The 26,668-nt window shown below is 35.6% G+C and overlaps 1 long non-coding RNA gene across 3 annotated transcripts in view; it reads right to left on the reverse strand.

Moving 5' to 3' along the window:
- Nucleotides 1–26,668, reverse strand: part of LOC110598519 (uncharacterized) — a 62,322-nt gene that overhangs the window by 30,476 nt on the left and 5,178 nt on the right. Inside the window, exons 3-4 of one of the 3 annotated variants that reach the window (XR_013436882.1) lie at nt 14,701–14,804; nt 7,918–12,748 (exon numbers count right to left, since the gene is read on the reverse strand). This is a non-coding gene — a long non-coding RNA (uncharacterized LOC110598519). Of the gene's footprint in view, nt 1–7,917; nt 12,749–12,769; nt 14,609–14,700; nt 14,805–26,668 lie in introns of those variants that run through there. The other 2 variants (XR_002484365.3, XR_013436881.1) reach the window with 2 other exon arrangements.

Below are 26,668 nucleotides of genomic sequence, written 5' to 3' on the forward strand. Positions count from 1 at the left end.
TCCTGACCCACTGGGATTATAGGCATGCGCCACCGTTCCCAGCTCTTATTGAGGTTTTAAAGATATGTTCATAATTCTTTGATATTCTTCCCAACAGCAATGGAACTCAACTTCCCTTCCCTAGAATTTGGGTTTGACTTAGTGACTTGCTTCTAGTGAAGACATATGAAAGAAAGGATGGAATATCACCTCTAAGGTTTAGAGAGTAGATATACCTGTAAGATTAGGAAGACAAAAGCTCCTATCTTTTGTTTTCTCTCATTCTTTCTCTTCTTCATGCTCCTTCCTTCTTTCCCTCTCTAATTTCTTACACTCGGGGATTAGCCTCCAAGTTGTATGAGCAGCCTTATGGAGATGCTCAGATGAGTAACTAAATTCTTCTACCAACAGTCATATGAGTGAACTCAGAAGAAGGTTCTCAGCTGGATGCTATGGTGCAGCACTATAATCCCAGCTATTCTGGAGGCTGAGGCAGGAGGATCACAAATTTGAGAGCAGCCTGGGCAACTTAATGAGATCCTGTCTCAAAATAAAATGAAAAAAAGGGCTGGAGATGTAGCTCAGTGGTAGTTTGTTTAGCATGTGCCAGGCCCTGGATTTAATCCTCAGTACTATAAAAAGAAAAGAAAATCAAAGCCCCTCAGACAACTGCAGTCCTGGCCAACAATCTAATTATAATCTCATGAGACACGAGAGGCCAAACCACCTCAGCCAAGGCACTCTCAAGGTCCTGACCCTCTGAAATCATATGAGATTATACTCATCATTTAAGGACACTAAGCTTAGAGGTAATATGTTATGCAGCATTACTTCTTCTCTGAATTAATTTTTTTCTCAAAAGACAAAGCAGCTCTAAACAAACTTGTAAATTCCATAAAGCCTTAAAATAAAACAAAGTTAAAAAGAATTTAGAAAAGAAATCTCCCTCAAATATTTACAGAAAGCAAAACCTGCCTCAGAGTTATGCTGTGAAGCTTAAATAAATCCTTAAATATGAAGCAATTAGAATAGTGCCTGGCACATAGTAAGCACTTGGTACATGTAGCAGTTGTTTTGTTGTTGTTTGAGTAAAAGGGAACTTAAGGATCTAATTCTTTTTTTAAAAAAAAATATATCTTTATTTTATTTATTTGTTTTTATGTGGTGCTCAGGATCGAGCCCAGGGCCTCGCATGTGCTAGGCGAGCGCTCCATCGCTGAGCCATAATCCCAGCCCCTTAAGGATCTAATTCAATATCTTCATTTTATAGGAGAGGAAAGTAGAGGTTCAGAGAAGTGGTAATTTTTGACTCAAGGTCTCAGAATGATTTTTTTCCTTGAAATTTTATTCCATGAAAATTTTCTCTTTGCCTCAATTGTATCTACTGAGCATCACAACTTATAAGGGTCTCAATTGGGTTTATTCATATACAGTGTCTTGCATAATCCCTAAAATTTTTATTATTTCTAGCAGGTGTATTAGGCAGGGGGACCACAAGTTTGAGGCCAGTCCCTGCAACTTAGTGAGACCCTGTCTCAAAAAAAAAAAAAAAAAAAAGAAAAGAAAAGAAAAAGAAAAAGAAAGGAAAAAAGAATTGGAGATGTAGCTCAATGGTAGAGCACCTCTGGGTTTTCATTCCTATAAAAAATCAGAATGTTTTTCACCTGTTCACAGAAGTGGTTAGTACTAAGGCCAGAATCCGTGTTCAGGTCTTTTGGTAATAAGATTCATGGCAAAAGTACTTAACGAGTTGAAAATACTTTATAATTGATTGCTTTGATTAAAACGTTTTGTAGACTTTTCTACCAGAGCTTTGTATTTGCTTAGTTTGGATATTGAATGTCTTCCAAGGTCTTACTCAACAAGGTAGCATTATTGAGACATGGTGGAATCTTGGAGAGGTAGGACCTTTTAGGGGGTCCTTAGTTCATTAAAGACATGCCATTGAAAAAAACCTTTCTTGTAGATTATTATGGGCCATTCCTATGTTTTTTTCTGCAGAAAATCAAATATGAGATCCTGGGTTTATCCTTCCAAAGATTAGAAAATATTTCCCCACAATGCATTGGTCTATTTGCTTTCAATACTATCCTTCTAGTTGGTTCCCTACTGTATATTCAAAAGAGAAACATTCCAGTCAACCACTCAAATTTTGCATGCCATCTAACGAGATTTAACAGAGTATGAAGAAGCTAAGAAAATACTCCTATTAAAACTAAACTGAAGGCCAGGGGTACAATGTAGAGGCAGAATCCTTTCTTGCATGAGTGACGCCCTGAGTTTGATACCCAGCACTGCAAACACAAACAAAACCAAAACTTAAACCCAATGTGAATCAACCATGATGCTTCAGCTTTGTCATTTGATTTTCACAGCATTATAAATCATGAGATGTTTGTTTCTCTTATAGATGAAATAACAGAATTTCAGAGAATCGAAGTGACTTGCTTAGAGTTGCACAGAGTGGCAGAATTAATATGAGAATTCCTGTCTTTCTAAGTGTCCTTTGACTATAACTTTTCCCAGTAATTCCATATCTGGATCTGTAGTTTACAAAAAAAAAACCCATAATATGTGCAAGAATATATGTATAAGGGTTCACTGTAGCATCATTTATAATGTCATAATGGTGAAAAGTTGGAGACCACTTAAATATTCAACCTTGGGAGATTATTTACATAAATTATGACACTAAGTAGCAATCTAAAATTTACACACACACACACACACACACACGTAGCAACATGGAAGACTAGTCAGATATATTACTAAATTTTAAAACAAGTAAAACCAGTATGTTTACTGTAAATTCCATTGTTGTGTATTAAACAGAAATTATGGGTCATCATAAAAGACTGAGCTCTTGCTCTAGTCCCCAACATATCAGACCAAACTAAAATAGAGTCACTTGAGCTAAAGACCATATAATCAAACTGAAACTTCAAGGAAACAAATTTCATAACATACTAGGTTTTCCTGGGAACAGGAGATTTCAGTCTTCCTGAGTCAGTGCAATAAGAAAGTTCCCTCTGCTTTAACACTTGCAAATAAAGCAACCTGATATAACCTGATGTTAACCAATCAGCTTTTCCCCAATTGTTCTATTCCTTGTTTTTACTTTACAAAATCCTCTGTTCTGCCATTGTGCAGTGGGAGACATCATTGCGTTTTGTTGAATGGAGGCTACCCTAATTCTCAAGAATCTCAAATAAAAGCCAATTAGATCTGCAGCTAAATTTGTTATAATTTTGTCTTTTAATGTATGAATTTTAAAAAATCCTTACAGATTAGTATGTCTGTGCATTTTAAAAGGTCTGAGAAAACCCACAACAAACATGACCAAGGATAATCCTTTATAGAGTAGAAGAGAAAAAGGCATATGGATCCCAACATATTGTCTATAGTTTTATAATTCTATACATTTTATAATAAAATGAATAAAACATTTTAAGTTGAGTTAGATTTTAAATTAGACTTAAAAATTAGGACTACTTCTCCAATTTTGTTGAAAGCCTGTTATGTGTGTGCTCAGCACTCTGTCAGGGGTTAAAGAACCCACAAGGAAGTTCTCTTGAGGAACTTGGAAACTGCTTGGAAAGAAAGCAGAACTTAGAGGATACAACTGCTGGGAGGAAGTGACCAGTCAGGTTCCTTTAAAATGAGATCACATTTCTGTTGGGGGTTTTGTACAAAGTAAATTGCCTCAGGTCTTAGATTTCCCTACATTGGGACCTAGGGTAACTTCAATTATCATTAAAAGTCTTAAATTGCAGTATGAATTGGACCTAATAAACACAACTAATCTCTTTTCCCTTTTTTCAAAGATAGAATTTGGTTGGCTTGTCTGATGATACTTGACTATAACAGGAATGGGGCTACTAGATAGAAATTTGGTGAAGTCATCCCCAAAGTACCTGGTATCTCTTAAGTTTTAATTGCATAAGGTCATTTCTGGCTTGTGTAGCTGTCCCCATCCAATCTAAACCAACTCAAACTCTTGTGGCTGGGATATCTGGATTAGTTTTATTGACAAAGCATGTTTGTTGAGTATAGAACTAAAGATGGAAGAACTAATTAATCCTGCTTTTCTTCATGACAAATATTATGGACTCCTGTACTGCAAAAGAAAAAAAAAGTGTATTTACAAAAAAGTCAAGAAATAGATATATGATCCTTCCCATAGGCCAGCTCCTTAATCTTTCCAAGCTTTTATAATTCATTTAACTGGTCTTCTACTGGATTCCCCCAACAATATATTCTTTCTTTACCAAGGATAAAGGTCCCTCTTCTTTAAGTGACCTATGCTGCTCTTATTTATCTGACTCCCAGCTTTATTTCACAAACCACCCTTTCTTTTGCTAAAAAAGTTCCTGCTAAACTGGCCTTATTTTAGTTCCACAAATGTTCCATCTTCTCAGCTTTTGGGCCTTTAATGTGCCATTTTCACTTCCTGAAATGCTCCTTTTTTTTCTCTTCTCCCTGGACTGACTCATATTAAAGCCAGATTTAAAGATAGGTAGTTAGTGTAGTTAGTGTAGTTAGGTAAATCGGGTCTAATATCGAGTAAAATCGAAAAAGAAAGCCATGTTGAGAATGGAGCCCGAGAAAGCAGAGCAGCACTTGGGAACTTGAAATGTTACTGTTCCCAAGGTCCAGAGCCCATTCTAAAGAAATGTTAATGAAACAGCTCCCAGCAAACAGGGAGATGCCAATCAGAAGCTGTCCCAGGACCATCCTGCCCACATTACTCCTCAGGCCCCTCTGCCCCTCACCTTTTGGGTCTCCCCATCTACATTCTAGCACTGCAAGATAACACAACAAAAGACAGGAATTCCAGGAAAGCTGAAAGAAGACCTTAGCTATAAAAAGGGAAAGACATCACCCTTCCACAGATTCCACCTCTTGGGTCCCCTTCTTCCTCCGGGGAGAAGTCTTTTCTGCTGTCCTTAATAAAGCTTCTACTTTCCACTCTAAACTTGCCTCATTGTGCTTCTCTGGAGAAGCAAAGACTCGTCACCGGTAAACAATGGTAACAATATCTCCAGCTAACACACCACTCTCCTCATCTTACCTGCTCTCTCAGCTCTCCACACACATCTAGCTCAATTTTCTCCTCTTATCACACATAGTGAGAAGGTGGTATTTTAGCAAATAAACACAAATTACATTGTGAGAGGAGAGCAATATTTGCAGGGAAAATAAATCTCATTTTTGGAAAAACTGTGTGTTTGTTTTGTAGATTCTATACTCTGAAGGCTCAACTCAGCTGGCTAAGGGAGGTCTCATCATTACCCTCTTCTGAGTGCTCAGGAGTAAAAATCCCCAAAGGGCTGACCAAACAGGGCACTGATTGGATGGAGAGTGTTCTAGGGATAGGGTAGAGGGGAAAAAAAGAAAAGAAAGAAAAAGGAAAGAAAACAAAGAATTGAAAAGGGATCCAATCCTGAATGCTGTCTATCAGATGCTGTCTCATGGGAAAAGTAATGGTTTCCACTGTGTTCTTCCACTGGACTTGTGGCTGGTTAATTGGAGAACTGCTCTTTTCGGGGAGACATGTATATTATTACTCTCCCAGACATTCTGGGAGCAGAGCAGGGGTCATAGGTCAGATATTTTGAAGACCTGAGGGCTTGCTGATGTGAGAAGGAGCACTTTCCAGAACCCAGAGGTAGAGAGCTGTGTGACAAAGGCTACCTGAGACCCTCAGTCATGGACACTGTCAGCCTACAGTGATGTCACAGGGAGAAGCCTGGGAAATAAAAAAAAAAAAACAAAAAAAAAAACCTCTCTTTTCCTCCCTTCCTCTGATTTCCTGAGGTTCTGCATTGGCCCAATTCAACTGAAAGCCCAGGGGCCAAGGGAACCAGGTGATGGAATCCATATGTATTAGTCTTTCAGTCAGACAGTCAAATAGGCCACTTAAAGTGATTCAGGACAAATGGAAAACATTCAGTATAGTGCTTGGAGATATGTCCATCTTTTTGTTACCGCTGTTTACCTTGCTTCCCCAATGCTGAAGTATAACACCAGAGAAGCATGCAGAGGCAAGTTTAGAGTGGAAAAGTAGAAGCTTTATTAAGGACAGCAGAAAAGACTTCTCCAGAAGGAAGAAGGGGACCCAAGAGGTGGAATCCATGGAAGGGGGGAGGTCTTCCCTCTTTTATAGCTAAGGTCTTCTTTCAGCTTTCCCGCATTTCTGTCAGTGTCCCTGTCCTTTGTTCTGTTATCTTGCAGTGATAGAATGTAGGTGGGGAGACCATTTCAATTTCCCAAGTGCTTTTCCAGGCTCCATTCTCAACATGGCCTGCATTTTCGATTTTACTTGATATTAGACCCAATTTACCTAACTACACTGTTGTAGGGACAAACGAGGCAAGGCTCCGAAGACAGCAGGAAACAGTTTTATTTGGCTACAGCCAGGTTCAGAGGGCACAGCTTTTGCTGTAATCAATTAATCCCCTGAACCCCGAGTTCAGGGAGTTTCAGAGTTTTATACCCAGAATGTAAGGGGAGGGCCTCGGAAGTTCACAGTTTGCAGAAGTTCACATAAAAGCAGCTTTATTCTTTCACTGTTCTGGGCAAGTTAACTCTTCAAGGACAACACCTGAGAAAGGGAGAGCTTCTTTTCCCCTTTTTTCCTCCCCCTGCCAGTTGTTACCATGGAGCCCAGTTGGTAACTTATCTTAAAAATGTAGACATCTCTGTGAAACACAGCTCAAGGCCAGAGGCCTTGTTTGCACATTTCTACAAAGTACTATACTGGATATGTTTGTGAAAAACTAGTAAGGAGTGTCCAGTACCTGGAGTGCTGGTATCTTCTTGGCCAGTGGCCAAGTAAAACAGGGTGACATGAAAATAGGAAATTTATCTACAATGGACTCTGTTGCTGACAGTCCTAAAAACAACCATGGTGAAGAGGGCTTTTCTGTGGAGAAAGGGGGTGCCACTTCAACACTAACTACCTATCTTTAAATCTAGTTTCACTTTCTTTGTAGAAAAGCAATACAGGAAGCCAAATTATAACTGGAAGGTTGTTTGGGAAATATGGAAACAAAGCAAAGAAAATTAGTTAGGGTGGTGTACATCTATAATTCAGGATGAGGCAGGAGGATTACAAGTTTGAAGTCAGTCTGAGCAAGTTTAGCAAGACCCTGTCTCAAACTAAGAAAAAAATAAAAAGAGATGAGATGTAGTTCAGTGATAGAACAACCCTGGGTACAATCCCCAGTAGTAGAAAAAAGAAAAGAAAATTAGTTGGCTAACATCATTAAGTCTAATGTTCTAATAAATAAATTTCTGAGAAAAGAATCATGCTAAAGTACTAGAAGTCTGAGCTGGTATGTCCACAAAATTACTGCTTTTTAGTACTGTCATGTAAATAATATCCTTTTCATTTTAATTTAATTTTATTTCATAAAGTACCTATTTTGCCATTTGCAGATTACAAATTTAATCATATATATAGATGTATATGCATACAAATATATATATTTGTATAAAACTTCTAGCTAAGATCTGCATTTCAATTAGAATTTTTTTCCCTACAGGTCCAACAACAACCACTGAAAGTTGGATTTCTAATGGAGATAATGTTTGCAAAGATATAATAATTTTTAAAAATTAATTCATAAGTGCCTCCATGTATTAAGATAAAAAGACAATAGTAAAGTCAAATATATAGATGTATTCCAGGTAGTTAGACTCATTTGGTAGCCAGTAATTCTGTAAGACTAGAATTTATGTATATGGACTCAAGGTCTAAACACAGAAGAATTACAAATTATTTTCTAAGACCAAGGTTATACAGTAAAATTGATTATGTTCACAATATTTCAAATAATTTAGGCTTCTCTGAGGTTATGTCAGATTACTTTGATTAGATTTTGGATGTTTGTAAAACTTAATTACACATTAACTGAAGAACTTCGGATTTGTAAATTCTGAATTTAAAAATTTTCATTTTATTATAATTTAGAATATGTACATAAATAAATAGAAATGAACACCTATGTACTCAAAATTCAATTTAGGAACTAGACAATTACCACTGTGTGTCCCACCCTTCATTATCTCATCTTCTCCTTTTTTCCCTTTTCCATATGCATGTGCTATCCTATATTTTGCATTTATCAGGCACTTGCTTTTTATAGTTTTATCATCAAAGGGTATAACCCTGAAACAACAAATTATGTAGTTTTTCATGTTTTTAAAGCCCAATAAAATTGTGATCACATAGTTATTTTCTCCTACAATTATCCCTTATCTTTCTCTGCATACAGGTTTATGAAATTTATTCATGTTGATATATATAGTTGCAGTTTATTTCCACTGCAATATTGTACTCTATTCTGTGACTAAAACACAATTTATTCGTTCAGTTTCTTGTCAGTGAGCATTTGAGTTACCATTTTTCCTTTTATTAATTCATTATAGTTATATGTGATAGTTGGGTTCGTTTTGACAAAATCATTCACACACGGCAATCGATTTACTCCATTTCAGTGCTTAGTTTCTCTTCTTTCCAATCCTTCCTTCCTCCCCCTATTCTCTTTCCTTTACTCTGCTTGTCTTCATTTCATTTGCTTTTTTATTTTTGATTGGCGTTTTATAGATATACACAAAGCTACATAGCACTTGCTGTGTATATCTCTAGATGCAAAAATGTGTGATTTTTAAAAATTCATTCTACATTTCTTCCCCTTTCCTGTTCCTTCTCTCTCCCACTCAGTCTCTTTCTTCTCCTCCACTGCTTTTTCCTATATTCTTATGATATCTGATCCCTACACTTTTCCCCTTCATTTTCCTCTAGCTTCCACATATGAAAGAAAACACTTGGCCCTTGATTTTCGGGGACTGGCTTATTTCACTTAGCATGTTGTTCTCCATTTCCATCCATTTACTGGAAAATACCATACTTTCATTTTTCTTTATGATTAAAGAGTATGTGTATTTTCTTTATCCATTCATCTATTGACAGACATCTGGTGTGGTTCCATAATTTGGTAATTGTGAATTGTGCTGCTATAAACATTAATATGGCTGCATCCTTATAATATGGTAATTTTAGTTCTTTTGGATAAATACTAAGGAGTGGGATAGTTGGGTAATATGGTGGTATCATTCTCATTCTTTTGAGGAATCTCCATATGGCTTTCCAGAATGGTTGTACTAATTTGCACTCCCACCAAAAATGTATCAGTCTACCTTTTCCCCTACATCCTCAATGGTGTCTATTATTATTTGTATTCTTGGTAATTGCCAACCTGACTGGGATAAGATGAAATCTTAGTGTAATTTTGATTTCATTTCCCTGATTGCACGAGATGTTGAACATTTTTTTTTCATATATTTATTGGCCATTTGTATTTCTTCTTTTGAGAAATGTCTGTTCTCAAAAGAACATAATTTTTTTTTGGTATTTGCCCATTTTTGTTTTTTTTGGCATTAAACTTTTTGAGTTCTTTAAAAAATTTTTTTGAATACAATTTAATTTATTTATTTGTATGTGGTACTAGGGATCAAACCAGTGCCTCACACGTGCTAGGCAAGTGCTCTACCACTGGACTACAACCTCAGCCCCACTTTTGAGTTCTTTATATATTCTGGATATTAATCCCCTGGCAGAGGAGTAGCTGGTAAAGATTTTCTCCCATTCTGTAGGCTCTCTCCCCATGCTTTTAATTATTACTAGGCAGAAGTTTTTAATTTGATGGCATTCCACTTATTGTCTCTTAGTTTTTTTTCTTGAGTTTTAGGGGGTCTCATTAAGGAAGTTAGTGCCCGTGCCAACACCCGATGAAGTGTTGACTATATGTTATTTTTTACCAGTTGCAAAGTTTATGGTCTAATTTTTAAGTCTTTGATTCATTTTGATTTGACTTTTGTGCAGGGTTAGAGATAGAGCTCTAGTTTCATTCTTGTACATATAGCACCATTAGTTAAAAAGGCTATCTTTTCTTCGACATACATTTTTGGCACCTTTGTCAAGTATCAGATGAGTGAGTATGTGAGTTTGTCTCTGTGTATTCTATGCTATTCCATTGTCTTTTGCAACTATTTTGATGCCAATACCATGCTGTTTTTGTTACTATAACTGAGTATAATTTGAGATCAGTTGTTATGATGCTTTTAGCATTGCTCTTCTGCCTCAGGATTGCTTTGGCTAATCTGGTCTCTTATTCCTCCAAATGAATTTTAGGACTGTTTTTTCTGTGAAGAATGTCAGTAATATTTTGATGGTGATTCCATTGAATCTGTATAATGCTTTGGGTAGTATGGACATTTTGACAATATTAATTCTGCCTATCCAAGAACATAGGAAGTCTTTCTATCTTCTAAGGTCTCCATCAATTTCTTTCTTCAATGTTCTATAATTTTCATTGTAGAGCTCTTTCCCCTCCTTGGTTATATTAATTCCCAAGTATTTTATTTTATTTTATTTTGTGATTATTATTAATAGGTTAGTTTTCCTGATTTCCTTCTCAGCATAATCACTGTTGGAGTATAGGAAAGCTATTGATTTATGAATGTTAATCTTTTATCCTGCTACTTTGCTGAATTAATTTATTAGCTCTTGAAGTGTTTTGAAGCTTTTTGGTTTTCTAGATATCGGATAATGTCATCAGCAAACAGAAATAATTTGGCTTATTGTTTCCCTATTTATATCCTTTTAATTTCCTTCTCTTGTCAGAATGAATGAATGCTGGATTTTATCAAAGATCTTTTATGCATTGAGATGAAACAAGATTTTGTCCTTAACTCTATTTATGTGGTGAACTATACTTATTGATTTGTGTATGTTGAATCAAACTTGCATCCCTGGGATGAAATCCACTTTATAATGGTGCATTATCTTCTGGATGTGCTTTTGAATGTAGTTTAATCATATTTTATTAAGGATTTTTGCATCTATGTTCATCAGAAATATTGGTCCGTAATTTTCTTTCTTTGATGTGTCTTTGTCTGGTTTTGGTAGCAGAGTTAAACTGGCTTCATAAATTTGGAAGTGTTTCCTTCCTTTTAATTTCATGGAATAATTAAGAAAGACTGGTGTTGTTAGCTCTTAAAAAGTCTAGTAGAACTTAGCTGAGGATTCATCTGCTCCTGGGCTTTTTTTTGTTGGAAGAAATTTCTGCTTCAATATCTTTACTTGATATTGGTCTTTTTAGGTTTTTTATATCTTCCTGGTTCTACTTGGACATGTCATATGTATCTAGAAATTTGTCAATATCTTCTAGATTTTCCAGTTTATTGGGAATATAAATTTTCAAAATAGTTTCTAATGGTCCTCTGAATTTTAGAAGCTTCTGTGATGATATCTCCCTTTTCATGATTTTGATGATTTGAGTATTTTCTCTCCTTTTTGTTAGTTTGGTTAGGGGTTTGTCAATCTTATTTATCTTTTCAAAGAACAAACTCTTTTTTGGCATTGATCTTGTGTATTTTTTTATTCTCAATTTCATTATTTTTAGCTCTTAATTATTCCCTGTATTCTGCTGTTTTTGGAATTAGTTTGTTCTTCCTTTTCTAAGGTAGAGCATTAGATTATTTATTTGGAATCTTTCTATTTTTTTAATGTAGGCCCTCAGTGCTACATATTTTCCTCTTAGAACTGCCTTCATATTGTCCCACAGATTGGATAGATTGTATCTCTGTTCTCATTTGTTTCTAAGAATTTTCTTTCTTCTCTCATTCTTTTATGATCCATTCTTCATTTAAAAGAGTATTGTTCAATCTCCGTGTGTTTATATTATTATATTATTTTTCTTGCTATTGATTTCTAATTTTATTCCATCATGATCTGAAAGGATGTACAGGATTATATAATTTTGTTTTGTATTTGTTAAGACTTACATTGTGGCCTAAAATATGATCTATTTGGAAAAGGTTTTATGACCTGCTGAGAAGAGAGTAAATTCAGTTGTTTTGGGGTGAGATATTCTGTAGATGTTTATTATGTCCATTTGATTTACTATTTAGGTTTGAAATCTCTTTATTGATTTTATTTGGATGACCTCTTCTATTAGTGATAAGGATGTGTTGAAATCACCAGTGTTTTTTTTTTTAACTGTTTTTCTGACATTAACATAATAGTACTGAGAAACTATTGTGACTCCATTTTTGAGAAACCAGCCTCTACCTCAGAGCAAAGCCTGTCCAAGGAAGGGGGCATGACCCTTGTCCTTGGAAAAACCCACAGAGCACTCCTAAGCACATACACACCCTGCTGAGTTGTTTGTCTACAAATAACAGGAGAGATCTGCAGCACCAGGTGTCCCTGACTCAGTTAGGCTAGGTGAGGACCCATAGCAACCAACCCCCCTAGCAACTACTAATCATCATGAGACAGGGAAAATACCTGGATGCCAGATGATCCCCCAGTAGTTTATGGTGGTTGATAACAGGTTGGGAAACCATGTAGTTTAGCATGTACACCCTTCTTGGCCTAAACCAATCAATTCAAAGGAATCCCCCTCTTGTACTAACCAATCACTCCTACCCAACTTGTTCCCGCCATTGAATGTGCTAATCAATGTTAAGAGTTGTTGTTTGACTTTCCTGTGGTATGGAATGATTTGCTGTGTGATGTTGTGGCACATACAGTATCCCCCCAAAACCTATAAAAATCTCACTGAACAAAGGATAGGGACTCACTCCCTGGGACCGCTGCATTGAGAACAGTTGTGAGTCCAGGCTGGAGCTTGCAATAAAGACTCTTGTGTGATTGCATCGGATTCGGCTCCTGGAGGTCTACTGGGGTCCCACGAATCTGGCATAAACAGTACAAATCTCCTGAGTAAGAATTTCTTTAGGGATATACTTTGGATGAAATTGCTGAATCACATATTCAACTTTATTTGAAGTTTTGTAGTGTTTTCCAAAGTGGTTTAAAACAACTTATACATTCACAGAAGTACTTAAGAGTTGTTATTATTCCACACCCTTATCAATACTCCATATTAGGGGGCTGGGGATGTGGCTCAAGCGGTAGCGCGCTCGCCTGGCATGCGTGCGGCCTGGGTTCGATCCTCAGCACCACATACCAACAAAGATGTTGTGTCTGCCGAGAACTAAAAAATAAATATTAAAAATTCTCTCTCTCACTCTCTCTTAAAAAAAAAAAACTCCATATTAACTAATTTAAAATTTTTGCCAGTGACATCATTCTACAGATGGCTGAAAATATTTTTATCTTTTAATCTTTTTATCCTGATTTCATTTTCAGGTTCAACTTTAACCTCAATTTGCATGGGTGATGCACCTTTTTTACATCACTCATACTTTCTATCTATCATTTAGAAATAAATCTACTTCCCAGATGCTGAGTAAAGTGCTGGATGAGGTTTAGGTTGACTGAAGAGTAATAATGATGATTTATCAGCATGGAGCCATCTGATTTGTACATTGGCACATGTTTATTTACTCAGCATTCTTCTCTCTCATTTCCCTCAGTTATATCTATCCAGCTTCCAAAAACATCAAGTTATTTCCTGGGGGATCAAGCTTCTGAGATTTCCATCCTGCAATACTTAAAAGTAGCATATGATCCTTTGCATATTCACAATTTCACCTAGGAAAAAAAGGGACTGACAACACTTTTTAGGATGTAATGGTGGTGGGAGAGAAGGAGTCCTGGTTATTAGTAGTGGTTATTAGTAGTAAACATGGTAATGGGAAAAAAATGAAACAGACATGTATCTGAATTAAAATTCAGCCATTCTTAATATTAAATCCCTGAAAATAACATTATAATGCAAGTATTAATGGAATTAATAATATTGTTAAATTCTTAGGCTACTAAGAATTTATTCATCACAGCAGAGAGGAAGGGGCTGTTATTATCCCCATGTAGCTAAGGAAACTAAAATGTAGAGATATTATCTTGCCCAAGGACCCAGGAAATAACTGGAACAATATAGCTAATATAGAGATAAAAAAAAATAGGCAAATAGACTTTATGTTTTTGAATGATGCCAAGACTTTGAAGTTCTTTTACTTTTCTTATTTTATTTTAATCATATTTCTATTTTCTGTAAACCAGAAGCCCCACTCCAAAGCCCTATTCTTAGATTTCTGGCAGCTTGGACATCTACCCAGATGACTGGTATTCCAATCTTTTTTCTTTTCAAAGTACTCACTTGTAGGTGGCAGTGTTAGTTTCAAATCCTACTTTGCATTTTTCTGGGGAAGATTAGAAAAAGCCATCTGCTTAGCATTACCCTGAAAAATTCTTCTCTGAGTGGAACTTCCTTAAGAAAAAATTGTAAGAGAAGAGTGTGGTACAAAGTTAGACAGAATACAAATTGAAAAATTTAGAAACTAAAGCATTAAATTCTAATCCATAGGAAAATTATCTTTCTGTATAATGAACTGACTTTTCTTCCAGCCTTTTTTTTCTTCACTTTTTTTTTCTTTTTGAGGAGAGATTCTTTCAAATGAACTCCTTGTCCTTGATAACAATTTTCTACCTCCTATTGAGGTTTAACCTTATTCACATACAACTTCTTTTGGTCTTGAATTTTGAGCTTCTTCTTAATATAGCTGTCATTTCTATTCACATTTTCTTCACTGCCACCTCTACCTCTCAAATGGTGACATTCTTTTTGTAAGTGTTGGCCTAGAACAGAATCTGGAGAACAGTGGGTGCTCAATACTAATTAATTACTGATTGACTTGCTGACTAATTGAATAAATGAACAAATGAGTGAATAAAAACCTTACCAAAGCCTGGCATGGTGGCACACGCTTGAAATACCAGTGACTTGAGTGGCTGAGGCAGAAGAATCTCAAGTTCGATGTCATCCTGTGCAACCTTGAGACTCTGTCTTAAAAAGAAAAAAAGGGCTAGGGATGTTGCTCAGTGGTAGGGTACCCCTGTGTTCAATCCTTAATACCACACACAATAACAACAACAACAACAAAAACACCTTACCAGGAAGTAAAGAAACAAGACTACGGGAATAAATGTGAAACATATCCTTATTGACTAAGTATTATAAAGTGTTTATAATATTAATTGAATTTTTTTAACATATCCCTAGAATTTATGAACCTTTACAAAACTACAGAAAGCTTACACAGCTATATAATTTCAGGACATGGCTTAAAAACATAAAATGCTAATTAAAAAAAATAACTATTGGTTCAATGGAAAATATTTTTTGTCTAATTAATTCATTTAATTGCAGTTATTCTATCCAATTAGTAAACAACTACAAAGAAGGATATTTTAGATCCTCATTGCTTTGTCAATTGTTCTTCCATTTGCATAATTTATCTTTTAATTCCTTAGAATACTATTTTCCATTGGTTCTCTATAGTTTTCAAAGTAATAACAGTTAAGAACTCTGCTATTAATTTTGTTCATGTTGAATCATACATGTTAGGCAAACATTCCCTGTTGACAAATAAGAAAGGAAAATTGAGATAATTTACATTTATTTTAATTCTGATTTTTGTTTTCAAAAATTAATTTTAGGGCTGGGGTTGTAACTCAGTGGTAGAGCACTTGCCTAGCATGTGTGAGGAACTAGGTTTGATTCTCAGCAACACATACAAATAACTAGAATAAAAGTCCATCAACAACTAAAAAAAATTAATTAACATTTTTAAAAGCAACTTCCAGGCCCATAAATTTTATTTATATTATATACTGTAAATTTTAATTTTAAAATTTCCTTCTTTATATTTCTATATTTTCCAAATTTTCTCCAATAAGCCTTCTTCATTTTTTTAAAATCTTAGAAAGCAATACATTCTATTTTTTTCCAATTTTTATTGGTGCATTATAACTATGCAGATTAGTGGGATTAGTTGTTATGTATTTGTATATGTACACAATAGAATAATATACTTTTGTTGGGTTCATTTCCCAGTACTTCCCCTTAATGCATTCTAATTTTAAAAAGCTCATATAATCAGGGAATTGCTATTCAAATTTATACTTTCTTGTTGTAACTCCTGAGAGAATGGAGAGTCTAAGGTAGTTATTTCATTAAGAAATTTCCAAAAGTGAATGAATACAGACTATATGCACAGTGTTTCTATGTAAAATTTGTAATTACTTTCTTTGATCAAGGCAATTGCTTTCTATTTCAAGGAAATGTCTAAGTTGAAATCACATGCTGATATACTTAAAATAATTTAGTGTGTGTTAATTTCTTCCCTTTTCTATTTTTGGTACATCCATTGTCTTTTTATATGTAAAATGAGAGATAATTGCTAGACTATATTTTAGTATTTATACTTTCTTATCATTAGTTGAGATTATCCTACAACAAAGTGAGTAGAGATAGCTTGCTGTGTAGGATACACATTTTGAATTCCTGTGAATACTGTTCAACTCAATAGCCAATAAATGTCCTCAAACTACACACAGAATAATGTATTTTGAAAGTGTTTCAGGGAACCAGGTGTCATGGTACACCCGTAATCCTAGTTACTTGAGAGGCTGAGGCCAAGAATCACAAATTCAAGGCCAAACTGAGAAACACAGGGCAACAAAAATTTATCAGAGACATGTAGGAGATCACACTAGATAGTGAGAAGGTAAGTTTTTTTTTTTTAAAGATAGAAGAGAAAATTTTTTAATATTTATTTTTTAGTTATTGGCAGACACAACATCTTTGTATGTGGTGCTGAGGATCAAACCTGGGTCGCACGCATGCCAGGCGAGCACGCTACCGCTTGAGCCACATCCCCAGCCCTAGAAAAGGTAAGTTTTAATATTAAAATTCATCTAGCTTGGGTGGGGGTTGTGGCTCAGCTGTAGAGCACTCGCCTAGCACAGGCAAGGCACTGGGTTTGATCTTCAGCATCACATAAAAATAAACAAATAAAATAAAAAAGTATTGTATGTCACAGTCTGGCTGGGCACAAAATCACGAGCCACTCAAGCAGGAACAAACTTTATTTCCAAAACTCCCGAGAACGCCACGCACGCAGCCTTCTCCAGGGCCACGCCACACCAACCAGAAATCCCTCCTCCGGAAATCCCTCCTACCGCACTTCCCCAACCAATGGGAACTCTCCGGGAGTCCCAGGAGAGCTCCAAAGTAGCAGGCTAAGGCGGACAGCAGGGGTCTAATATCCAATTGAATGTACATCTTAACATAATCATTATCATCTCAATGGCTTGCTGGCGTCACCTTTCAACCAAAAATGCCATGCGTCATTCCTATTTGGCTATGGCTCTTAGAGATTGTGTCCAACTATAACAAATAAATATATATATATAAAGTCATATAGCTCATCCATACAAACACTTAATCTTGAAAATCTACCTCTGGTTTACTTACTCCTTCCTTATTAGAAAGAGAGCTATGTATCTCCTAGTGGCATTATTTTAAAAAGAGTAATTTCCTAAGATTTCTGTCAACCTTCTTTTTCTCTAACTGTAGAGAATGTGACTGATCCTTGTGGAGCATGCCAATAATTAATCCTAGCAGCTCAGAAGGCTGAGGCAAGATGGTGAGTTCAAAGCCCGTCTCAGCAGCAACTTAGTAAGGCCCAAAGCAACTCAACAAGACCCTGTCTCTTAACAAACAAACACACAAACAAAAGAAACCCTATTGAGCTACTTTATAACTTTCATATATATATATCACCAGTGTAATTTAGGATCTCTTTGTTTTTAGGAGAGGCAGTGGTCTTTGGTACTAGAGTTTGAATTTGGGGCACTTACCCACTAAGTCACATCCCCAAGTTTTTTTTTGGTTTTTTTTTTTGAGACAAGGTCTTGATAAAATGCAGAGGCTGGCTTTGAACTTGTGATCCTACTGCTTCAGTTTACCAAGTCACTGGGATTATAGGCATTCCCCACCATGCCCAGCCCAAACAGTTTATTTTCAAAGGCCCCTGAAGGGAGCCAGTATAACTTAATAGCTAAGCAGTTAAAAGTAACATGCTTGGAAACACATGTTCCTAACTTTGTATTCTCATTGCACTTTTAAACTACTGCTTGACCCTGGGAAACTTTTATTACAGCTCTGGTCTTCAATTTTGTCACTTATAAAATAGGAATAATAATAGAACTCCTTTAGTAAAATTGTTTATGGGGATTAATTGTGTGCCATATGTTTAGCCAGCTTTCTGTTACTGTGGCAAAAATACCTGCTATATATCGACTTAGAAGGAGGAAAGATTTATTTAGGCTCACAGTTTCAGAAGTTTTCGTCCATGATCACTAGTCTTCATTGTTTTGGGGCCTGTGGTGAGACAGAATGTTTTGGTGGAAGGACACATGGAAGGAAAGCTGATAACCTCATGGCAGGTGGAAGAAGCAAGAAAAGAAGAGAAGAAGAAGGGGCTGGGGACAACATATACCATTCAAAGACATGCCTCCATGACCTGCTTCCTCCAAACAGGCCCCACCTTCTAAAGTTACCAATACCTCCCAATGGTTCTACCATTGGGGACAAAGCCTTTAACACATGAGCCTTTGGGGGACATTCCAAACCCAAACTATAACACCATATACAAAGCACTTGGCATTCCCTTTAGTCAATCAATGTTGATTGAGCATTAAGATGTGCCAGGCAGTGTGCCAAGCACCTGTCTCAGGATCATTCCCTTTTTTACCTCAAATTTTCACCTCATTTATATTCCTTCCTCAGTGAAAGCTTCCTCTGTGCCATCTGAATTAATTCAGGTCCCCCAAGAGTGAATGACAATTTAGGATTGGACATGCAAGAGATTTATTGAGGGAGACCTCTGTGGAGGAAAATGGGGAGGAACCAGGAGTGGGCAGGAAAAGCCTCAGACACCAATGCTAGTTGGAGATCTATTCAAGGAGAGGAAGAAACAAGGATAATTAAATAGAAAGAGATTGCAGGCCTGTTCAGAGAAAGTTTTGGCTAGCTATAACTGCACATTAAAAGAGGTCTAAAATTAAAAAAAAAAAAAGGAAAGAGGTCTGAATTACACAGGAATGGACCAGCAAGCACTAGCAACCCCACTGTGCTCAGTCATTGGCTGGTTACAGTTGAGGACAATCATGGCCTCAGCCCCAAATGTGGTGGTAGATTCCAGAGACAGTAGCTGGGTTTGTCAATTAACTGTGACTTTTACTCAGGAGATATGAGTCAATACCTTTGGACATTATGTCCTTCATAATAGGTTAGATTCCCCCAGTTATTTGCTCATATAAGTAACATATATTTTCCTCCTATTATCATCATTAAAATTAAATTTCTGATTTCTAAATTTTAAAGGTCTCTTTCTCTGTCCCTGAATGATAACCTATGTGAGGGTAGTTGCTAGGTCAATCTTGTTCATCACTGCACCCACAAAATGCTCTAGAGGAGATGACCCATAATAAGTACAAGATACAATAGTAATTATTATTTTTATCTACTCTCTTTATTCTGTTCTACAAATTACTGCATTCATTTGAACTAGTCTTACATTTCAGTAAAAATCGTAGATTCCAGTTTAATGTTATTTTCTCTGGAACAACTTTATTTTCTTAAAAAAATTATCTATTGGGCTGGGGATGTGGCTCAAGTGGTAATGCGCTTGCCTGGCATGTGTGGGGCACTGGGTTCGGTCCTCAGCACCACATAAAAATAAATAAAGATGTTGTGTCTATCAAAAACTGAAAAATAAATATTAAAAAGTTCTCTCTTATCTCTCTCTCTTAAAAATTTATTTATTTATTCTAGTTTGTTATACATGATAGCAGAATGCATTTCAGTTCATAATACACATATAGAGCACAATTTTTCATGTCTTTGGTTGTACACAAAGTATAGACACACCATTTGTGTCTTCATACATGTACTTAGGTTAAGGATGTTCATCTCATTCCACCATCTCTCCTACCTCCATGCTCTCTCCCTTCTACTCCCTCCCCTTTGCCCTATCTAAAGCTCCTTCATTCCTCCCATGCTTCCCCCATCCCCATTATGGATCAGCATCCACATATCACAGAAAACATTTGGCATTTAATTTTTTTTGGAATTGGTTTACTTCACTTAGCATTATATTCTCCAACTCCATCCATTTACCTGCAAATGCCATGATTTTATTCTCTTAATTCTGAGTAATATTCCACACTACAGTTTCTTTATCCATTCATCTACAGAAGGGCATCTGGAGTGGTTCCACAATTTACCTATTGTGAATTGTGTTGCTATAAACATTGATGTGGGTGTGTTGCTGTAGTATGCTGTTTTTAAGTTCTTTGGGTATAAACTGAGGAATGGGATAGCTGGGTCAAATGATGGTTCCATTCCAAGTTTTCCAAGGAATTTCCATACTGTTTTCCAGATTGGCTGCACCAATTTACAGTCCCACCAGCAATGTATGAGTGTGCCTTTATCCCCCATATTCTCGCCGACACTTAATGTTTTTTGTATTCTTAATAGCTGCCATTCTGACTGAAGTGAGATAAAATCTTATAGTAGTTTTGATTTGTATTTCTCTAATTACTAGAGAAGTTGAACATTTTTTCATACATTTGTTGATTGAGTGTATATCATCTTCTGAGAAGTGTCTGTTCAGTTCCTTGGTCTCTGTGTTGATTAAGTTATTTGTTTCTTTTTCTTTTTTTTTTTTTGGTATTAAGATTTTTGAGTTCTTTATATACTAGAGATTTTATACTAGAGATAAGTGCTCTATCTGATGTGTGTGTGATAAAAATTTGCTCCCATTCTGTAGGCTCTCTATTCACTTCACTGATTGTTTGCTGAGAAGAAGCTTTGTAGTTTGAATCCAACCCATTTATTGATTCTTGATTTTAATTCTTGTGCTATAGGAATATTATTAAGGAAGTCAGGGATTAATCCAATATGATGAAGATTTGGGCCTACTTTTTCTTCTATTAGGTGCAGGGTCTCTGGTTTAATTCCTGGGTCCTTGATCTAATTTGGGTTTTTTTGAGCATGGTGAGAGATAGGGGTTTAGTTTCATTTTGCTGCATATAGATTTCCAGTTTTCCCAGCACCATTTGTTGAAAAGGCTATCTTTTCTCCAATGTATGTTTTTGGTGCCTTTGTCTAATATGAGATAACTATATCTATGTGGGTTTGTCTCTGTGTCCTCTATTCTGTGCCATTGGTCTACAAGTCTATTTTGGTGCCAAAACCTTGCTGTTTTTGTTACTATTGCTCTGTAGTATAGTTTAAGGTCTGGTATATTGATGCCACCTGCTTCACTCTTCTTGCTAAGGTTTCCTTTGGCTATTCTGGGTCTCTTATTTTTCCAGATTAATTTCATGACTGCCTTTTCTATTTCTATGAGGAATTCCATTGGGATTTTGATTGGAATTGCATTAAATATGTATAGTGCTTTTGGTAGTATGGTCATTTTGACAATATTAATTCTCCCTATCCAAGAACAAGGTAGATTTTTTTCCATCTTCTAAGGTATTCTTTAATTTCTTTCTTTAGTGTCCTATAGTTTTCATTGTAGAGGTCTTTTACCTTTTTCATTCAGTTGATTCCCAAGTATTTTATTTTATTTTATTTTTGAGGCTATTGTAAATGGGGTAGATTTCCTAGTTTCTCTTTCAGAGGATTTGTTACTTGGTATACAGAAATGTATTTGATTTATGGGTGTTGATTTTATATCCTGCTACTTTGCTGAATTCATTTACTAGTTCTAGAAGTTTTCTGGATCTTCTAGGTATAGAATCATGATATCAGCAAATAGTGATAGTTTGACTTCTTCTTTTCCTATCTGCATCTCTTTAATTTCTTTGGTCTGTCTAATTGCTTTGGCTAGAGTTTCAACAACTATGTTAAATAGGAGTGGTGAAAGAGGGCATCCCTGTCTTGTTCCAGTTTTTAGAAGGAATGCTTTCAATTTTTCTCCATTTAGAATGATGTTGGCCTGGGGCTTAGCATAGATAGCTTTCACAATGTTGAAATATGTTCCTGTTTTTCTTTTTTCTTTTCTTAGTGTTTTGAACATGAAGGGGTGCTGTATTTCGTCTTGTGCTTTTCCTGCATCTATTGAGATGATCATATGATTATTATCTTTAAGGGTATTGATGTGGTGAATTACATTTATTGATTTCTATATATTGAATCAAACTTGCATTCCTGGGATGAATCCCACTTGATTGTGGTGCACTATCTTTTTGATATGCTTTTGTATTTGATTTGCCAGAATTTTATTGAGAATGTTTGCATCTATGTTCATTAGAGATATTGGTCTGAAGTTTCCTTTCTTTGATGTGTCTTCATCTGGTTTTAGAATCAGGGTGATATTGCCTTCATAGAATGAGTTTAGAAGTGTTCCCTCTCTTTCTATTTCACAAAATAATTTGAAGAGTGTTGGTATTAATTCTTCTTTGAAAATCTTGTAGAACTCAGCTGTGTATCCATCTGGTCCTGGGCTTTTCTTGGTTGGTATGCTTCTGAGGGTATCTTCTATTTCATTGCTTGAAATTGATCTGTTTAACTTGTGTTTATCATCCTGATTCTGTTTGGGCAAGTCATATGACTCTAGAAATTTGTCAGTGCCTTTGATATTTTCTATTTTATTGGAGTACAAATTTTCAAGATAATTTTTAATTATCTTCTATATTTCTGTAGTGTCCTTTGAGATATTTCCTTTTTAGTCATGGATGTCAGTAAGTTCTGTTTTCTCTCTACTTCTTTTCATTAGCATGGCTAAGGGTTTATCAATTTTATTTATTTTTTCAAAGAACAAACTTTTTATTTTGTCAATTTTTTCAATTGTTTCTTTTGTTTCAATTTCATTTCTGATTTTAATTATTTCCTGTCTTCTGCTTTTGATGTTGATTTGTGCTTCTTTTTCTAGGGCTTTGGGATATAATGTTAGGTCATTTATTGTTGACCTTTTCTTCTTTTAAGGAATGAATTCCATGTAGTGAACTTTCCTGTTAGTACTGTCTTCATGGTGTTCCAAAGATTTGATATGCTGTATCAGTGTTCTCATTTACCTCTAAGAATTTTTTAATCTCCTCTTTGATGTCTTTTGCAACCCATTGTTCATTCAACAGCATATTATTTAGCCTCAAGATGTTGGAGTAGCTTCTATTTTTTATTTTGTCATTGATTTCTAATTTCATTTCATTATAATCTGTTAGAATGCAGGGTAGTATCTCTACTTTTTTGTATTTGCTAAGAGTTGCTTTGTGGCATAATATATGGTCTATTTTACAGAAGGATCAATGTGCTGCTGAGAAGAAAGTGTGTTCACTCATTGATGGATGAAATAGTCTGTATATGTCAGCTAAGTCTAAGTTATTTATTGTATTATTAAGTTCTATAGTGTCTTTGTTTAGCTTTTGTTTGGAAGATCTTTCTAGTGGTGAAAGAGGTGTGTTAAAGTCACCCAGAATTATTGTGTTGTGGTCTATTTGATTCTTGAGGAGAGTTTGTTTGATGAACGTAGATGCTCCATTGTTTTCGGTATATATGTTTATAATTATTATGTCTTGTTGATATATGGTTTCCTTAAACAGTATGAAAAGTCCTTCTTTCTCTTTAGATTAACTTTGGCTTGAGGTCTACTTTATTTGGTATGAGAATGGAACCCCCTGCTTGTTTTCATAGTCCATGTAAATGGTATGTTTTTTTCTCAAACTTTCACCTTCAGTCTGTAGATGTCTTTTCCTATGAGTTTCTTGAAGGCAGCATGTTGTTGGGTCCTTTTTAAAAATCCAATCTGCCAGTCTATGTCTTTTGATTGATGCATTTAGCTCATTAACATTCAAGGTTATTATTTAGACATTGTTTGTATTCCCAGGCATTTTTGTTTATTTTTGGTGTTTAAATTGACATGGTTTCTCCTTTATTTTTTTTTCCTTTAGTGTAATAGTTCCCTTTGCTGATTTTCATTGTTGTTTGTCATTTCCTCCTCATGGAATATTTTGCCAAGGATGTTCTGTAGTGTAGGCTTTCTAGTTGTAAATTATTTTAACTTTTATTTATCATGGAAAATTTTTATTTCATCTTCAAATCTAAATCTTAATTTTGCTGGATATAAGATTCTTGGTTGGCATTTATTTTCTTTCAGAGGTTGGTATATGTTGTTCCAGGATCTTCTAGCTTTCAGGGTCTGAATTGAAAAATCTGCAGATATTTTAATTGATTTTCCCCTATATGTAATCTGATTCCTTTCTCTTGTGGCTTTTGAAATTCTCCCCTTATTTTGTATGCTAGCATTTTTATTATAATTTGCCTTCGTGTGGATCTGTTGTGATTTTGTACATTTGATGTCCTGTAAGCCTCTTTTATTTGATTTTCCAATTCTTTCTTCATGTTTGGAAAAAATTTTAAGAGCTCAAGACACCAAATATAAACTTTTAAGCCACAAAAACCACATCAAAACCACCCATGTGCCTCACTGCTGCCCTTTTTTGCTCTTTCTGCTCCAAGGTTGGGGGTTGAGTGTAGAAAAGAGCTAAACTACACTTGGGAGAAATTTTTCTAGAATGCTGGAGTCAAAGCTCATCTGTGGCATTATATGTGGGAACTGAGTTTCTAGGCCAGGGGCTCAATTCCCACCTTTAAAGTAGACATAATGATAGTGCCTATGCTAGAGGGCTGTTAATCAGATTGTATGAGATAATTTATGTAATGTGCTTAGCAATGTGCTTAGCATCAGTAAATTCTTGTAAAGACTTCTGTAATACCTACTTTGAACATTTTCAAAATGTAATCTACAGGCACTTATAGGTGTCACAAGGTCAAAATTTTTCATAATAATACTAAGAATTTCTTTTTTGTTTTCACGTGTTAATATTGACTTTGAAGGTTCAAAGGCAAACTACTGAAGATCACAATGTATATGATACTATCTCACACCAAGATGGATATAGTAAAAAAAGATATATACTAAAAAGTGGCAAGAATACAGAGAAGTTGGAACACTCATATCCTGCTAAGGGAGATGTACAATGGTACATCCACTTTGGAAAACAGTTTGGTAGTTCCTAAAACAAACAAACAAACAAACAAACAAAAACCCATATAAATCAGTAATTTGGGTATACCTCATTAGTATACTATTAAGTATATACTCAAGATAATTGAAAACATGTTTAAATTGTAATGTTCATAGTAGCATTATTCATAATAGCCCCAAAGTGAAAACAACCCTATTGTCTATGACCTGACGAAGGGTTAAACAAAATATGGTATATCCAAACAATGGAATATCAGGGTGAACAGTACTTTTGGGGTTGTCCTGTGCATTATTTGGATGTTTAGTGGCATTCCTGACTTCTCAGTTCATTAGATGCCAGTACTAACTCTCCCCTCCAAATTGTGATTACCCAAAATAGACATTGTCAAAAATTCCCTGGGAGCAAAATCACTTCCCATTGAACACTACTGGCACAAATTAATTGTCCTTACATTCTTCCCAAATACATATCTTTTAAAATATTCTAAGTGAAAAAATACAAAGTATACATGAAATACTTTTTAAAAATTTTTTGTTTTAATTAGTTACACATGACAGTACAATGACCTTGACATATCATACATTTGAATCAGATGGGATATAATTTTTCATTTTTCTGAATATACAGGTTGCAGAATCACATTGGTCATGCAGTCACGTATATATACACACAGCAATAATAATGTCTGTTTCATTCTACTATCCTTCCTTTCCCCTCCTCCCCTCCCCTTCCATCACTTCTCTCTACCCAATCTAAGGTGACTCTATTCTTTTTTTTCCCACATCTTCATACATGTATTTTGTATAACAATGAGGGTCTCCTTCCATCTTCCATGCAATTCCCCTTCTCCCTCCCTTTCCCTCCCACCTCTCTTCCCTATCTAGAGGTAATCTTCTTCTCATGCTCTTCCTTCCTACTCCATTTTGAGTCACCCCTCCCCCTCATATCAGAGAAGACATTCGGCATTTGTTTTTTGGGATTGGCTAACTTCACTTAGCATAATCTGTTCTAATCTCATCCATTACCCTGCAAATGCCATGATCTTGTTATTTTTTAGTGCTGAGTAATATTCCATCGTGTATAAATACCACTTTTTTCTTTTTTTATTCATTCATCCATTGAAGGGCATCTAGGTTGGCTCCACAGTCTAGCTATTGTGAATGGTGCTGCTATAAACATTGATGTGTCTGTGTCCCTGTAGTATGCTCTTTTTAGGTCCTTTGGGTATAGACCAAGAAGAGGAATAGCTGGGTCAAATGGAGGTTCCATTCCCAGCTTTCTAAGGAATCTCCATACTGCTTTCCAAATTGGCTGCACCAATTTGCAGTCCCACCAGCAATGTATGAGTGTACCTTTTTCCCCCCCACAGTCTCGCCAGCACTTGTTGTTTGACTTCATAATGGCTGCCATTCTTTCTGGAGTGAGAAGGTATCTTAGAATAGTTTTAATTTGTATTTCTCTGATTGCTAGAGTGGTGAGCATTTTTTCTTGTATTTGTTGATTGATTGTATATCCTCTGCTAAAAAGTGTCTATTCAGGTCTGTGGCCCATTTGTTTTTTGAGTTAATTGTTTTTTTGGTGTTTAACTTTTTGAGTTCTTTGTCTACCCTAGAGATTATATTAGATAGATACATCAGATACATCAGCTCTATCTGAAGTGTGAGGGATAAAAATTTGTTTCCAGGATGTAGGCTCCTTATTCACTTCACAAATTATTTCTCTTGCTAAGAAAAACTTTTTAGTTTGAATTCATCCCATTTATTGATTCTTGGTTTTAATTCTTGTGCTATAGGTGTCTTATTAAGGAAA

The sequence above is a fragment of the Ictidomys tridecemlineatus genome, chromosome 1 (genome assembly GCF_052094955.1).
Source record: "Ictidomys tridecemlineatus isolate mIctTri1 chromosome 1, mIctTri1.hap1, whole genome shotgun sequence".
Lineage (NCBI taxonomy): Eukaryota > Metazoa > Chordata > Mammalia > Rodentia > Sciuridae > Ictidomys > Ictidomys tridecemlineatus.